This window comes from Heliangelus exortis, chromosome 19 (genome assembly GCF_036169615.1).
Source record: "Heliangelus exortis chromosome 19, bHelExo1.hap1, whole genome shotgun sequence".
Taxonomy (NCBI): Eukaryota; Metazoa; Chordata; class Aves; order Apodiformes; family Trochilidae; genus Heliangelus; species Heliangelus exortis.
This window is the reverse complement of record NC_092440.1, coordinates 5,581,702-5,598,855: the sequence shown is the minus strand read 5'-3', so window position 1 is coordinate 5,598,855 and position 17,154 is coordinate 5,581,702. Positions and strand designations below refer to the sequence as shown.

Sequence of the window (17,154 nt, the reverse complement as noted above, 5' to 3'; positions counted from 1 at the left end):
GGGAGCCGAGCCCTGCCCGGTCCGGCCCTACCCTGCCCTGCCCTCCCCGGCCCGGTCGAGCCCTGCCCTGCCGAGCCCTGCCCTGCCCTGCCCTCCGCGCCTTCTCGGTGCGGGGCCGCTGCTGCTCCCGGGGGCTCGGGGGAAGGAGAGGTTCCGTGTGGGCCCGCAGCCGCTGCCCTGAGGGCTCCTAGAGCCTCCGGCTCTCGGCAGAAGGTTGGTTGCCTCGTCCCTCTCCAGTACTCGGTGATGGGTTCTGTCCGAGTGTGGTTTTTAATCACCGAACAAGGCTTTAAAATGCTGGTGTGGCTTATTTACTGTGCATCATCCCCAAATTTGGTATCGTCTCCCTTGTGGGGAAAGGGAGCTACAGATTTTATTAAATAAAGCTGTGTTATGTTTAGAGCCCTTCACACTACCTTGATTTCTTAGTTTTGTAAAATACTCCAAAAAGAGGAGGGAGGGAGCTTCCAGGGAGGTACCCGACCGGCAGGAACCCACCTCAAGCTCAGCACTGCCCTTCCCGCACCATCACCATCACCACCAGCATCAGTACCACCACTATCACCATCACCATCACCACTAGCACCAGCACCAGCCATGCCTCTGAGCCTCCCGCCTGCCCTGCCACAGCCTCCTAGAGAAAAGAAAGCCCGGGAAGAGGAGATAATGTCACTGTCAGTATTAATCAGGTCTGTAATTTGCCATCTGCTTTTTAGCTCTTAAATGGAGCTCTAACTGTAACTGCTCTCCAGCTCTGATCCCTCCCAGTTAGCCTCCAGGAGCCACAGGAGCACTATGGATGTCTAACCATAGGCATCCCAGTGGCACTTTGGATGCCCTAGGGCATCCAAGACACAAGGCTAACAGATATGGCAGGGGACATAAGTTATCATAGTATATGACACTCAAAATGCCACCATCCATGCGCCTGACTTGTTCCCTAAAACATTCTCCATTGTCCCAGTGTACTCAGGAATTACTCCAAGATCCGCTCTGCTGATTCATGGCCTTATTTCCCCCCTTCCCCTCCTTCATGTCAGGTAATGTCCTCATTTGATCTAACACTTGCTCTATGGAACAAATCACCTGAAGAAGTTAAGCTCTAAAATAAGCTTTACAGACTCAGACAACCTGAAAATGGAAATGTTGTGGTTATTGCACAAAGCTTTCAAAAACCTGTAAAAATGCAACAGAAGTTAATTATGAAGCACTGGGTTCTAGTATGCTATCTTAAAATTATTCCCTGAACAGCTATTTTATAACCAAAATTTTGTATTAATACACTGCTTATTGCTCCAAAACTCAATTAACATTTGTTGGTGAAATAAGCTATACAGCACCTACAGGAAGCAACTTAATACTCACCTACTTCATAAGTATTATTAAATAGGTAGGAAATAAAATTATGATCTTTGGAAGTTATCATGATAACTTTATTCTACTAGATAATGAAAGATTACTGCATCCATTTCACTCCTGGGAAATGGAGTCAGAGGAAACAGCAAATATAAGAGGCAGATCATCCTGGTGAAGAAACAGATGTACAGCAAGCACACGTGCTGACTGGCTGCAGAAGTTACACATGTGCCAGGCAGGTACACATTATATGAAAACAGAAGCAAAACAAGCAGCTTCAAGTATTATCTCAATTTCTTTTTTTGTGAAAGCTGTTTGTATCTTCAGCTCATCTTTGGCTGCATAGTTTTCCAAGACCACCCTATGTCTTTTGAGTATTCTCTAAACACTTTTTCAGCAATACAGTTATTCAGGCCTTTGCCTATGCCTTCACTGAAACAGACCTCACACACAAAAGGCAATAGTATAAACACCACAGGGAATTCTGAATTTACCATCTGTAATTTTAATCCATGAATTTATAGCTTATAGTAGTGTCAGAAGAATCTGGGATAATTATAAGATAATCCGCATTTCCTTTGACAAGAAAAAACACCACCCACACTACAACTAACAATAGCCCAGCCAGTTCTTAGGAAATCATTAGTGAGTGTAGCTGTCCTCACAAATTGCCACTTGATGTTGAAATCCTTTATTACAGCAGGGTGTTTGAGACGTTTACACAGAACTAGGCACATTTCACTACCTGCCAGTCTCCTGGATCCTTTCAGCAACTTATTGCAGATGGGATCCAGAGCAGATCCTATGGTGCTAACACTGATGCAAATCCTGTTTGTGAACAAGGGCTGTGCAGCCCTCCTCACTGCTGGATCTCACCTGGACACCAGTTCCTGGCAGCCAGGACCTGCTGCTGTACAGTTTGGAAGCAGCAGGAATTTCCTTTCAGACACAATGTCATCAATTATACCTCTTACTTTCCTGTTAGCAACAAGACCGAGGCCATTACTTACACTGACTTTTGCAGATGCTTCCAAATTTTTTTACCCTGTTTTTTCGGTTGGGTTTCCAAGTTGCATCTGGTATTTTTCCTGACAATTAAAGGTGTTCAGAATACATGTTTTAATGTTTATCTGGCAACATCTTCAAGGGACTGGAAATTACATTTATTCCTGTTCGCTCAAAGCTAACTATCACATTTCCACTGTTTGAAGGAACATAACTTTTCAACTTCAAAATAAGAAATTGTGTAAACAGATTTTCTGAACAGTGAGCCACAAAAGAGCCTTGAAAACTTCAGAAAAAACATCTCCTTGCTTATTTACTGCTACATCTGAAGGAAAAGACCCATAAAAACTGAAGGGGGGGAGAAAAGAGTAAGAATAATTTTGTTGAGATCTTAGTAGCCCACCTATGCTTACAAAATCATCAGGTCTATACACCTTAAAAATAAACCAGAATTAGGAGAGATAAAGATAAGGGGAGATGCAATGATCAAGAAGGTGGAATAGTGCCAAATGGAGAGAGACTAAAATGGCTGGGGCTCTTCCACCTGCAGAGAAGGCTGGGAGAAGATATGATCAGGGCTTACAAAATCATACAGGCAGTGGCTAAGGCAAATACAAAGTTGTTATTTATCAGATCTTACAATACTGGAATGAAGGTGCACACAGTGAGCCTAATTGTGCATTACTAACAGCTGAAAGACAATACCTTTTTTCACAGCAGATAATTAATGTCTGGAACTCCCTACCACAGAGTGTAGTAAAGGCAACAGTTAGCAGGTTCAAAAAGAAACTAGTGAAACTGGGTAACAGGACTACAAACAGATAAAAAAAAGAGAGCAGACATGGATTCAGGTATCATCTAACATGTCTAATTGATACCAACTCATAATTAGGGATGCTTGGGAGTAGAGGGACTGTGAGCTTGCATGCTGATCCCTACACAGAGCATCCCCTGCTGCCATGGACAGAGGAAGAGTAGTGGGCCAGATGGATCTGTGTTCTGGTGCAACAGGACACTTGTATTCAGGATTCCTTGGCTAGGCTTGTGTGCAGAATGCACACAGAATTCCAATTTCAAGCCAATTTTAATTTGCTCAAAATACATTAAAGGGATATACCTGTAATTCACAAAGTCAAAGCTCATCTCTGTGTGATCTCAGCAACTAAGCAAAAAAGTTGTAACTTTTTTGCAACTAAGATAAAAATAATAAATAATTATAAAAATAATTATAAAATTAATTATAAAAATAATTAATTCCTTAAATCAGTATATGCCTCTTCACTGGAACTGTTAAAAGGTAAAAAGGCCAAAAAAAAAGAAGATGCCCTTAATTTATTTTTTGTTCATAATCCCCTATCCTACATTCCTGTAAAACTGCCAAATTAAAGCTTTTATGTAGATATTATTTTTTCTGCAGTTTCTTAGATCTCTAAGAGTGAGCCTACACCCAGGCCTTGCTCAGCAAACAGGCTCAAAGCAGAGAAAATACAGAGAATTGCTCAGCAGACAAGAGCTCAGCTCACACCTCACCTGGGCTCAGCATCTCTGCAGCTTTTCAGTGCCAGAAAACAATCTGAAAAAACATTCTCTCATAACTGCATAACTGTGCCAACAAGATTTCAGTAGAAAAACATTTTAAAATAGCTGTAATAAAATAATTGCCAAATTATACTATGTTTCAACAGCAATTGTTTAAGTGTGCTACTGAAAACTGATGTACAGATGGTGAGGGGAATGTATAAAGTATTACAGCAACTATACTATGAGTTTTACACTGCAAGTATGGGAGTTTTTATCAATGCTGCCTTAGCTTCTGTGAGCCTGAACCCCTCATAGGGTCCTACAATGATAGAAACTCTGAATATCACATGGAAAGACCAACTCTCTCAATGAAAAAACCCCCAGAAGCCAGCAGTGCAACCCTCTTGGAATAATCCAGGAGTCAAGACAGCTGCTCAATAAGTGCCATCTCTTGAAAGACCATTTAACTGAATGTTACAGCAGATATTTTGAGTTCTTCTCTGAATGCTGAGGCCAGGAAGGTCCCAGTGCCTGAGGAACTGCTCCCTTGCCCCAGTCTGAGGGGGTGGGAGGATTGTCCTGATGGGTAACCCAGGGTTTAGGTAGCCCTGCTGAGTTGCAGTTCAGGATGCAGCAGCAAACACCAGACCAACAGCTTTACAGATGAATTGTTTATCTCTAATTAACAGTACAATTAACAAATACTAATCAGTAGTACAATTATATGGATTGAGACAACAGGAAATCCAGTAGCTCACCAATAATGAGCTAAAAATTAATATCCAGGCACACAACGATTCCCACACTCCTTCATTACTTGGAGTTTTTAAGGAATCATCACATCCCAATTCTGCTCTCCCTCTGTGCCACTTCTGTCCCTGGTGGGCACAGGGCCTGGAAACACCATTGCTGAGGGCTGGCCCTGGCCAGCAGCTGAGCACCTTGTACAGCTGCTCCCTCCCTCCCCAGAGGGACAGGAGAGAGGAGCAGGAAAAGTGAGGAAGCTCTTGGATCAAGAAAAAGACTGTTCAATAAGCAAGGGAGGGAATAAGAGGAAGGGAAAAAAAAGAAATAAAAATCTGTCCAGCAGCCAGGCTGACCTTCAGTCCTTCCAGTCAGTGCTGGACAAATCACTGCCTTTCTCCTGAAAGCCACAGAAAACTTCAAGGGTTTACAAGATGCTCACCTCCACGATGAGGAGAACAGCATGGGGTTTCTGCCACAGACTGTGGATAAAGACCCAGAGTGCAGGGCTTGGACTCCCTGCCAGCAGTGAGGGCAGCAGTGGGCTGTGGGAGGGAGCTGTATGCAGGCAGCATGGCAGCAAGGGGACTGGACACTGTCCTGCAGTAGGGAGAGCCACCCCAAGCATGTCCTGATTGGCCTGGAGAGACTGTGCAATATCCTTCAAAATAAGAACTGACTTCTCTGGAAGAGAAGCTCTCTGGCAGTGTGGCAGGAGGCAAAGCAGTGCAGGCAGGACACTGAACTGTTTCCACTATTGAGCAACTGAAAGATCCAAGCAGGAAGCCAAGACCACTTTCAAGGCAGTCAGGTCTTGATTTCTTTCAAGTGGGGACACCAAACAAGATACAGAAATTAGTAACAGACCAGTGTTCTTTCATCCTAGAGTCTCCAAGACATCAACCTGCAAAATTTAGAGTAATCTTAACAACATAGCTAAGACCCTTTTGATGGTCCTAACAAGCACCCTGAAGTAGAGCTTCCTCTAAGTTCTGCAGAGTATGGTTTATATCTTTTGAGACATGGATTAAGACAGTTTCTTCAAGATAGAGCTGACTGATGGCAGAGGAGGACAGGTCCTCTCTAATGTGATAGAAGTTCCAAAGGATGACATGATGACAACTGAGACTTCCAGAGCCAAATGAGCTCTTGCAGAGTACAGATCACAAAGTGAGATTTTGCAGCAGATGCATTAGCAATGGAGGAAAAAGGGTCAGTCTTAACAAAGCAAACTGTGTGACTGTGTTGGCTGATAGACTACGAGACTCAGAGATTCCTCTAAATCATCCAGCAGTACCTTATCCAAGAAATCTCACTTTAATCAAACAATTTGCAAGCAGTATTATTATTGGCCTGGAGCCTCCACTTGTGCTAGCTGTGTGGGAAGAGATGCAGCACTATAGCTTTTATGTAGACACCAAATGTAGTTCATCCAGCCAGAATGTGAGATTTTGCTCAGAGGCTTCAGTGATGGAACACTTGGATTTTTAAAAATTCAGACCCACAGAATTTTAGTTTGAAGCCTAATAGAAAAAGGAATTTCAGATAAGAGGTAGCATACTAGTAGGAATAGCAAATAGCTCCAAAGCCTTTGAAATTTAGCAGCATCATTCCTATTTCAACAGAGGTCACTTGGATACCAAGCAGCAATTATTTGCATGCTGTGTACCTTAATGAAAGAGACTGCAATGCAGCAAAGCTTTACTGGTTTTTATAGCATTGCTGGTTTCTGTACCTATTTGTTTGTCTTAAGATATAAATTTCTTCATTTCTTTTGGTTTTGAAAACATGGATGTTTGAGACAGCTTGTTTTAAGTAAGCCTTATTTTAGTAGCTTTTAAAACCTGTTTAATGAAAGGCAAACTTGTAAAATTTTAGGTGTTTTGCCTAGTTGTATTTAGTTATTTGCCTAGGTGTTGTATTTAGCTCCATGGCTAACTCATAAATTAATCTCTTTGTTGAGGAGGGGACTTTGGAGCTGTAATGTGACATGCCTGGTGTGGATACTAGTGATTTCTGGGGAAAAGTGAACTTGTACTTCTCAGATGCTGGGATAGCTATGGGATGATTACATCCTACACATCACCACTGTCCCAGGAGCTGTTCTGACTTTGTCTTGCTAGACACATACCCAAAGACCCATCAGTAATTTAGAATATTTTTCTTTAATTTTTTTCAATATGTGAGCTGTACCTAAGTTTCAGGGAGGCAGAGATTACACATAACTTAAGCTTTTCTTACTTACTCTATGATGTCTTAGAAGTAGTTCTGAACCCCCTGCTCTGATGCAACCGAACAGCTCTGTGATTAGAAGAAACAGCATTTGTTTCTAACATTCATTTTCTAGGGTTCTGTATTAGGGAGGAGGGGGAAGAAAAACTCTCCCTTGCTACTGAAGTAGCTCTGATCAGGCAGAAAGCAAACGGTGCCGTGAGTGATGGCAGAAATGTCACTCGAACCAGGAGGTGGCAGCAGAGCCCAGGGAACGAGGCCCCTCCTGGCAGCACTGCCCCAAATGCCACTTCGGTTCCGAATGGCTCCGGGGTCGCCGTCGGGGAATTTTAAAAACGATTCCAAGCAAAACACTTGCTCTTCAGCCATGTGCCACATTACTCTTCGTATTCCCCACAGCTGCAATAATCCGAATAGGAATTCCTTTTGCAAAAAGGAATTTTTATCTCACTTTTAGTTTATGCAGATCCTTATCTCTGCCTCCAGTTTGGAAAAGCCAGCCTCAATTTTAAACCCAACTTGACTTTCTAGTGTTTATTCCTCAGACAAGTCTATTTAGGAATACTTCATTGCAGAAATGTTATTGTATTTAAAAGACTGCAGTTTTTGGTTTTGTTTGTTTTATGTGGTTGATTTGCTTGTTGTTTTTGTAAATTATTACAATGTTACAAGGAAACATCCTCTAACTTGAACATAAGCAAAGGGACCAGATTACAAGACTCAAGGAACTTAAACACAGAAGAAGCTCTTCTTATAGAGAATATCCAAAGAGATTATTTCCAACACTTGGAATACTTTGATACTTCACTACTATAAAACATGTTTCATTGCAACAGAAAAAAGTTTAAATTTCATTGCCTTAACTGAAAAAAAAGATGTAGAGACATCATCTTTTATCACAGTAAACTTCACTAAAGATGGTATGAGCCCAAGCAATGTAGAAAGGGTTGAGGGATCTCTCAAAAAGCTGTTCCTCTAGCTGTATAGCTAGAAGCTTGGAACACAACAGATAAAGGAATAATCTCGTGGTCAAGAGCTAGCAAGGAACCTAAAGATGGGCTTGGTAAAGCCAGGGTGAAAAAAAGGAGGTGGGGGAGCTGTGTAAGGGACAGCTTGGAGGTGGCTTTTGTGTGGTTTGTGGGAAAGCCACAGGGAGCAGCAGCATCCCCTGGGAAAGAGGGAGGACACTGGACCCTGCTGAGAGCCTCCATCAGCCATAACCCCCTGGATCAGCAGCCACAGATCAGGTTAGGTAACTAACACCTTGCTGTAACTAGTAGGAAAGTGAGCCAGGCTCTAATCTGTCAAGTATGAGCTATGAACTGGGCTGCCTGCCATTGTGGAGGGCACAGCCTGGCTCCTTGGACAGAGATCACACAGAGCAGTGCTGAGCCAGAAAGTAATAAAGTAATAGATGTAACCCTGGGCTTTCCTGTGGCACCACAAATACCACTGTCCTGGATATTGCCATCCACGGGTGACCTGCAAATTCACTGAGAGATTCTGGAAATGAAGGACAACACAGGGTTTAGCAATGGATTTCAAGGGCATTGAAAGGATAACTGGCAGGTCTTACACCCCAGGAGGTGTTGCTTTTAATTAAAACAACTGAAATTTCCTCAAGATGCACAACACCAGACTAGTCAAAAGAACTCAAAATACTACAAAAGCAACTGCAAGTTCACAGGGAGGTGGCATTAGATGGCTTGTTATTATTTTTGTGTCTAAATTCTATGCTTAAATAAGTCTGTAAGCCCCCATTTAACATGCCAATTGACAAAAAGATTCATCTGTATTAGGTAAGCAATTTCTTCATGGTGTTCTGTGGATGACTTCACCACTCACTGCCTGCAGGTAGAGATGTGATGAACACAGTTCAGCAAGGAAGGTTTAGGGTGATCAGACATTGGAATGGGCTGCCCCAGGAAGTTGTGGATTCTCCATCCCTGGAGATATTTAAAAAGAGCCTGGATGTGGCACTCAGTGCCATGGGCTGGGAACTGCAGCGGGAGTGGATCAAGGGTTGGACTTGATGAGCTCTGAGGTCCCTTCCAACCCAGCCAATTCTATGATTCTATGATGTGTGCAAGATCAATCACTGAAGAAAAATCAGTCCATAAGTCATTTATTCCCTTACTAGATGAGCAAAAGCATGTCCCCAGCCAAAATGATGGCATCCTCTGCTATATAATGGGTTCACCTCTGGTTACATGCTAATGCACAAGTATCTCCAGTCCTTGTCTCTGTGTTGCCTGTCCAGTCACAGGAGAACCCATCCTCTTACATGTTCAGAGAAGGGATTAGCAGACTTGGCAGTGGAACTGCAAGTGGACTTTTGTCCACATCATGGACAAAACAGCTGTTGACTGTCCCTGCTGCATTCCCCAGTTCAGCTGCCCTTCAGGAAACCAGAAAGTGACAGGGGTATTACTAATGCAAGAGATACCTATTAGCTCTTGCTGTCACTTCTTCCCATAATTCACAGAAATTCAATAATTAATAATTTCAGAATGCTCTGTATTTAGATCACCTTCATTTCTGTTTCTGCCATCACTAAGTGTTAGCATAATCTTCCTTCAGATCATAATAGTACCTTAATTCAGGAAGCTACAACACAACAGAGTTTATAATGGATCTGTGAAAATTGAGGACCAAAAAGCTGTCCTAGTTTTTTTACTAATGTTATTCATCCTAAGATGAGAGCACATGAAGAAAGTTCTTAATGCCTTGAATAATCACATCACAAGAAATCCACCTGAGTTTTAAAACAAACTCATCTACATTACTGATAACCTGTAAGGGGCTCCCAGGCAACAAGAAAAAAATGGTAAAATAAACTTATTTTTTTCAGCAGCACTTACATTGCATTCTGTATTGCAAAATAGCTACCCAAATTCTAACAGAAACCCTTACCCTCGTAAAGAAAGACAAAGAGCCCAGGGAGAACAGAGCTTCCCTGGCTTATGGCTTTTTAGAAATTACCTGCCAAGTGTGTAATTTTAAAGTGATTGTCTTCCATTAGGGCTACAATAAACAGCATGGTGGAAAATTCAATCTGATTAGCTTTTCTAATGAGCTGCAGGAGGTTGTGGAGGCCAGAGTAGAAGAATCTTAAACATTTCATCACTGATTACAAACCTGCCTCTGAATTAATCACATAATGAAGTGCATAGATTTAATGAACCTAATGCTGATCAACAAATTATCAGTGATCCTTGTGGATTTTTGGCAGGCTAAACACCTTTTTTCTAAGATTTCCTAACGCAGCAGGGAAACAAAAAATATGCACTTTTTAAAGCAATACCCAGTAGATGTAAACTTTATAATTCACACAATTATTTAATTTACTCACAATGTGTTCAAATTCCTGTTGGGTCTCCAGGAGGGCTGTTGTTATTGCAGATGCAATTTAATTGAGACAGCAGCAATTAAAAGATGAGCTAAACCCTGAGAACTTTTAACTACAATCTCACTGGAACAAATGGAGCTCTTACTCTGCAAATCAGAGCAGAACAGGTTTTAGATGTTGCCAGTGTACTATGTGCAAGTCCAAATTTCTAAACCCAAACTACCTCTTTGGCAGAATTACTCACCAAGTTCAAGCTGCATTTGAACTGCAGCCTCAAAGACCTCCTGGTGTCTGCTCTGCACTCCTCCAGCCACTTCTTGCCCCTCCATGTTTCATTCACATTGCTGGCATTTAATTACATCTATTTTGCTATAGAATATCTGGCCACAATACTCCAAACCTTTTGTATCTAGCTGGGCAAAAGAAGAAAGCAAATAACTGGATGTTTAAGCTGGGGGGTAACATCTTGGCTGATCAGCCTGACCCCCATTTTTTGTGAGACAGACCCTGGGCTGGGTTTGAGGCACAGGGAGAAAGAGTTTCACTTGCTGTTGCTCCTGAGTTTTGGCATACTCCACTCTTGGGATTTCTTCTCCTTTTCTGCTTAGTCACCAACTTAATACTCACTGAAAGATCAAAGCCATTGCTGTTAAAATCAAATATAGTGCTATTGGGCACTGCCAGAATCAGGGGATGGACTAGATAGACCTTTACTCTGATCCAGTATGGCAGGTCTTATGTTCTTATTATGACTTAAAATTTCCTTTCCCCAAAGGGATGTGCTTGTGGAAGTCCATCTGTCAAGTGATTCATGGGGAGTGGACATAAAAGAACTGAATATGACTAACGGAATACATTAAAAAAATTAAACAAGTATTCCTGGCAAATGAATACTTGAAAGATCTTAAATAAAACCACTAGGAGCTTGAATTTGCCACCTCTCTAGTATCTGTTTTGCATTTTAAATGGTTGCACCTTTGATGAAACATTTTTTTAACGTTATGTATTGCCCTTTGCTTATGAAAACATATGGGGCTTTTCCTTTCTGTACCTCAGTTGTTTTGGATTAAAGAAGAAGAGGCAATTACAGCAATATCAAAGAAAGAGACAGAAGCAATCGCATGGATCAAATTATTGTCTCATTGAAATCCAGGGGCCTGTTACTTGCAGGCTCAGTCAGACCAGGCAGGATTCAGCCCCAGTGCTTGAAACAGTGGCAAATTTTGGTTTAATCCTCGTGCGTTACTCATCTGTGACCAATATGATTTATCTTGCAATGTTAGGTTTTTTGGTATTTGACTGAATGGCGTGCAATAAAGATAGCTCTGGAAATCAAAGACACTCTAAATAAAATGTCTAAACTTCATTTGTAAAGTAAATTTTGTAAGAAATGTAATTTTTACTTCAGCTGCTGACTTCAAATGCTCATACTCACTGTGAAAGTGGAGCTGATTGATAGATTACTTTCTGAAAGTACTTTTTACAACCATCTTTGTTATCAGGGAGTAGGAATAAGCTCAGTTCTTTGGCAATAACCATTTTATAGATTATTCCCAACATCAGTATGTATGCTCTCAAGTGGTGCTATGCATGTGTCATAAATACAGGATCTTTATGATCCTGAAAGGGCATAATCAGAACAGATCAGCAAAGCCAACAGATACGTGACTGCATCTGGAGGTGGAATGGCATAACACTGACACTCAGATAAAATAATCTCATTTTTCTGCCAACTGCAGACAAAGTATTACTGTGGCTCTGAGGGTGACACGTGTCTCTGAAATGTCTTTTTCTAAGCACAATTTCCAACATCAGCTGTCACGTGGCTTTGGAGTTTTTATGGTAGGCTTACTTTCTAACCTTAGAAAACAGGACTCTGGAGCATCAGCAAGATTTTCAAAACCTGTAAAAGAACAGGAATTCTGTTGGATGCCACCTTCAGTGAAATGGAAGGATGCTGGCATCCAAAAATAGACAAAGATGAAAATTGTGATGTGCTTCACATCCCACTCTCTGCTGGTGATGCTCAGCTTTTCTGGATATCAAGCCCTACACAAATAAACTGAAAATAACTCAGAGAGCCAAATTTATAAACCTGAGAGCCAAAAAAAGTAGATTTGGAGTATCCCTATTTATTAACCAAAGAGCAACTAAGCTGAAATAATTCTCATCAGAATTTGGACACTCTGGAATGGTTTCTTGCTGCACTCACTTACCTATTCTCCCCCACATCTCTTTACAGGAACTCTAGAATGGATGTGAAATAGCTTCAACCCACCCCCCTTACCCTCCAATTAATTGGATACTTCTCAACAGTACTTAAATAAAGATCTGTCAAGTCATTTAACCTATAGCTCTACTATTTAAGCTAATAGCCCTTGCTGTACATTAACCAACTCTCTCTTATTCTGTGTTAGTGAATTTAAGGAGCAACTGATTGACATTTTAAAATATAAAATAAAAACACCATTTACATTTTTGGAGACTTGTAGCTTCCCTCATTACTTCCCTGAAATTAACAAAGTCAGTTCTTTCAACCTTTCCTCCCAGGCCGTGTTTCCTAAACCTCTCATGGCTTCAGCTCTCCTTCTCTGTCCCCCCAGCCCTGGTTTTACTCTTTTCAAACTGCCAAGTCCAGAGCAAGATACAACAATCTGGCCCAACTCTTACAAGTGCTAAATGGAACAGGGCAATCATTCTCTCTTTCCATATGTGCTTTCTGCAGACACATTCAGTCTGTGATAGATGACACCTCTTCAAACCACCCAGCTACCTACCCACTACATTCCTCTGCATTTATCTCATGGAGAACTGAAGAATTGCCACACCAAACCAAGAGGAAAAATAATTCCTGATTTTGAAGTTAATTAAATGGCTGAGAGTCAGCAAATCTCCATGTGTCCCAACCCTGAGCAGTCTCAGCATCATTCCAGCTGTGTGCTATGGTAAGTGTAAGAAGGCAGGCCAGAGAAATCTGTTTAGTAGAGCATTATGATGGGTCAAAGAAAGTTCTTGGCAGGCTACACAAGCTCATGGGTCAGATGTTATGCAGTCCTGTTTTATGTCTCATCTTTTATGCAGAAATTCTTGGGAAGTTCTTCAATAACAAAACTTCTGTTGCTATTTTACATGTTGTTCCAATGTCTGAAAAATCTACAGACTGGAACTTCAGGTGCATGCTTTTGTTTACAGATGTTTGAATTCACACATTTGCTATTGAAACTTACTGCCAGGATTTTCAATCTATTTAACAAATCTAACATTTCCACATGTCTGCCAAATTCCTGCACCTCAAGGTCCTCCAGGGTGCACAGTTAAAATTGGATGGGAAGTCTGTAAATGATGCAGACAGATACTGCATTTAATCAGAAGGGTAAATCTTTAAACAACAGAATATATGCAGAACACTAATCTATATTCTTATGATTTTAAAGTTGTGTAAGCTTTTTGTTTGTTTGCAAGAAAATGAGAGGTTTGCATTTTCAAATACAGAGCAAGAAAATTAGTTAGAACAATACAACATAAGGCCAACTCCAGCAGTCCTTGCTCAGTTCTTACTCAGCCAAAGCTTGCACTGGTCTCTGAATGAGTGTAAACTGGGAAAAGACCTCAGGACATGGCTTACAGATAGAGCTTGGTCCAGAGGCTTCAAACACAAAGACACTTGTTAAGGTTACTCTAGAATGAGTCTTTCAGTACGAATTCCCTTCATTAAGAACTCAATAGTTTCCCTAACAAAATCAGTGGAAATTTTCCTATTGTTTACAGAATTTTTCCTATTGTTTACCTATGCATTTTAGGGCATTGAATGGACATTCACAAGCAAAAGGTATTGCTATACAAGTGGGTTAGATCTTGGGAAAGGCTTTAAATGGAGTAAGAAAGGAGTAGAATAAACAGGAATAGAATATAAAAGAAGAAACAGAGATGGTCTTTGGCCTATGTAAATGCAGCTTATAAATAATAAAAAATGCCAGGAGAGGGCTAAATTCACTGCTGTCATCAGCTGCTCTAACTCTTGATTCAAATCAATTTCTGTCCTTTTACATCAACCTGACCAGTTCTCCTGGACAAATGCAAGTTTCCAGAATACCTGGTCACACAGCTGAGGCCTTGCACTGCTTGTACAAATCTGAGTGACCCAGCTGCCACACGCTGATGTATCACTGGGCCTCCTGGCACCCTGGACCTGTGGCTGCTTTTTCAGTCATGCAGAACTGTGAAGGCTGCAAGTCAAATCCACTTCAGCTGAGCAAAGCGACTCGTGTGCCATTTTTTGAATATACAGCTCTATAAATCCCAGTATGGCCTTTTGAACTGTATATTACTATAGAACTGTGGGAAACCCCTTTTGGGAGAGAAGTGGCACAGTTGATATTTATCACTACAAAGTCTATTGCAACACACTGTCTCTTTCCTTTGAAATAAAAGCTTTTGAATTACAGATGATTAAATATATTCACACCCCAAGCGAAACCAGAATATTCCTGGCTTTTTGCCAGTATCGGCTTGGGTGTGAAATATTAGACATTTTGTATTAATTTTTTACAGTAATAAAAGCACTTTCTCAGCTAAAATCTCCTTTGCCATCCAGCAAGTGACACTGGGCTTACAGATAGCAGAGGCACATGAGCAAATCTATCAGTCCCATGACTGGGGATGCCCAGCAGTCCCAGGCATTGTTCTACATAACTGCTTATAGGTGCCATCATCAGGTACAATCATCAGCCACAGCCAGACTTTGACAGATTAGCAACAAGCCATACTTTGGGATATATTTTAATAACAGTAATGTCATTAATCTATGCACGTGAGCAATGAAGCAAGGCTGCTACACTGTCTGTGTGCAATGTGGCTGAGTTAGCACTGATGCAGGAAATCTTACCTCAGCATTTCCAAAATCTCTAGCTCTGCAACCTGAATGTTGCATTAACTTATCTTCCACTCCCATGTATTGACATTTCTTTCCTTTGGGGAAGAAGGCACAAGATTTTAAAGAAGTGAGAAAGATGTTAACCTTGTAAGAGGGATCAGATGCAGAGTGAGTTCTGAGTTAATCTCTAACACCCGTGGCCACTTCAGTACTGCTGCTAACAGGGTAAGTGTTCCTCTCTCCAGGACATGAGGAGTCACCCCATTAAACCCTTATCTTGTCAGGTTAGGGGAGCTGGTGAATCTGTGAGGACCTGCAGAGGAGAGAATGGTGGATTTCAGACTGCTGAAGTGGAGAAGCAGTGAGGGCACAGAGCAGGACCTCGGAGACACTCACTTTCTATTTTCTTCCTGAGAAAGTAGAGCTCTCACACCTCCTGCCAGTGTCTCAACCAAATTCTCTTAGATGTTATTAAACAGAAATAGAGAAGAAGAAGGAAAATTCCTCTTCCTGATATAACAGTTGCTTCTATCATTCAATTCACCTCCGAGCAGGGATCCATCACTTGCAACTTTACAGGACAGAAGGATGCTGCAGACTTGAGGGTCCAATTTTTAAAAGGGACATTACAATGTATGATTGAAGACAGCCACTCTGGGCCTGATTTACAAAGCTATCAGAGGCCCTCATGATGTAGTCAGGAATCCAAGACCCTTGAGTCATTTAAGCCTCTAAAACCATGATCTGAACAGGAGTTTTGTGCTTAAACTGCTTAGAATTTTTTTTAATCCCTTCTGGACTTCTAGTCTCTTCCCACAGGTACTTAAATGCCATTTTACATCAGGAATGGTTTAAATCTTCAAATAGTTTTTCTTGAAAGGAGTAAATAACTAGTTTTTGCCTCTTCACACAGGAAAAATTGCATGACGAGTCCTACAAGCTCTCTGAATTATGGGAGCTTCCTGCATGGTCAGTGGATACTGAAGAGCAAGACCACAGTCTGAGAGAGTTTTGTGTTTGAAAGCTACAGAACTTTCACATAGCCCTGTTTTACAAATATGTATCTACCCCTCTCAAAAAAAACCCCACCAACAAGCAAAGCACCCCCTCCAAAACAAGAAAGGAGGTGTAAAAAGGAAAAAAATCCCTATGCCTTAAAAGTATCTAATTATTTGTGAATGGATCTCCATAAGCATCTGCTTGCCAGCAGAGTTTCCTGCTCATTTATGATGTTAAGGGTTGGGATACATGACCCAGTGGGCAGGAAATTAGGCACACACACACACAAATGTTTCCCTCTTTCTGCCTCGCATAGAAATGGCATAAAGAAAACTTGGGGGGGGTGAGGGGGGAGGGAGCAAGGAGAGACAGATCACAGTTGTTGCAGCTTTCCAACACAGTTTTTACCAGCTGCCACCTCCTGACACAGATGTTTTGCATGGGGTGAGGATGCTACAGGAGAGCTCTGGCCCGTGCGAACACCCGTGAGCATGCGACACACAAATGACAACAAAAGGCCCTGTGAAGTCTGTGTATGCTCCACACTGCCTGAAATGCTGAAAGCCACTTTTAGGAGACAATTTATAGAAAAATAAAAAAGTTTACAAACTGGTTTATGAGACAGTTAAGTGGTTCTTGAGGGGGGGTCTTTATAATTGAATTATAAGAACAAAAGAAATCTGAGGAGCAGGCAGAGGCCTTAAGGCCCAACATGCTTGACCTCATTTGGTTTAATTGCATTGCTGGCTCTCTCACTATAGCCTTCACTTGGAGAACAGTCTCTGGAAATCATTTAAACTCCTTGCTTCAGTTGCCTTTGCTAGGGATTTAGTCAATAATTTTATTACCTCTTTGGTAAGATAGCTTTGAGTGCCCCAGTCTTTAATTAAAAGCCTCTTAGGTTTGAATCCTTTAGCAATATGAACATACCTATCCAAGATCTTTATCAGAACCTTCTATACATTTTATAACTTCCTGCCAGTCATCTCGAAGATGCTGTTTCCCATTGTGAATAAACCCAGCTCCCTTTGCATTGTCAATCTGTCAGGAGCACATTGCTGATGGCAGGCTGAGC

The 17,154-nt window shown here is 41.4% G+C and overlaps 1 long non-coding RNA gene across 1 annotated transcript; it reads left to right on the top strand.

Annotated features, from left to right (window-relative positions):
• The first annotated feature begins 567 nt into the window (after positions 1 to 567).
• Positions 568 to 16,153, top strand: LOC139805233 (uncharacterized). The gene is made up of 4 exons (XR_011729740.1): positions 568 to 689; positions 1,446 to 1,595; positions 12,933 to 13,152; positions 15,994 to 16,153. It is a non-coding gene; the product is annotated as an uncharacterized lncRNA (long non-coding RNA).
• The last annotated feature ends 1,001 nt before the right edge of the window (positions 16,154 to 17,154 follow it).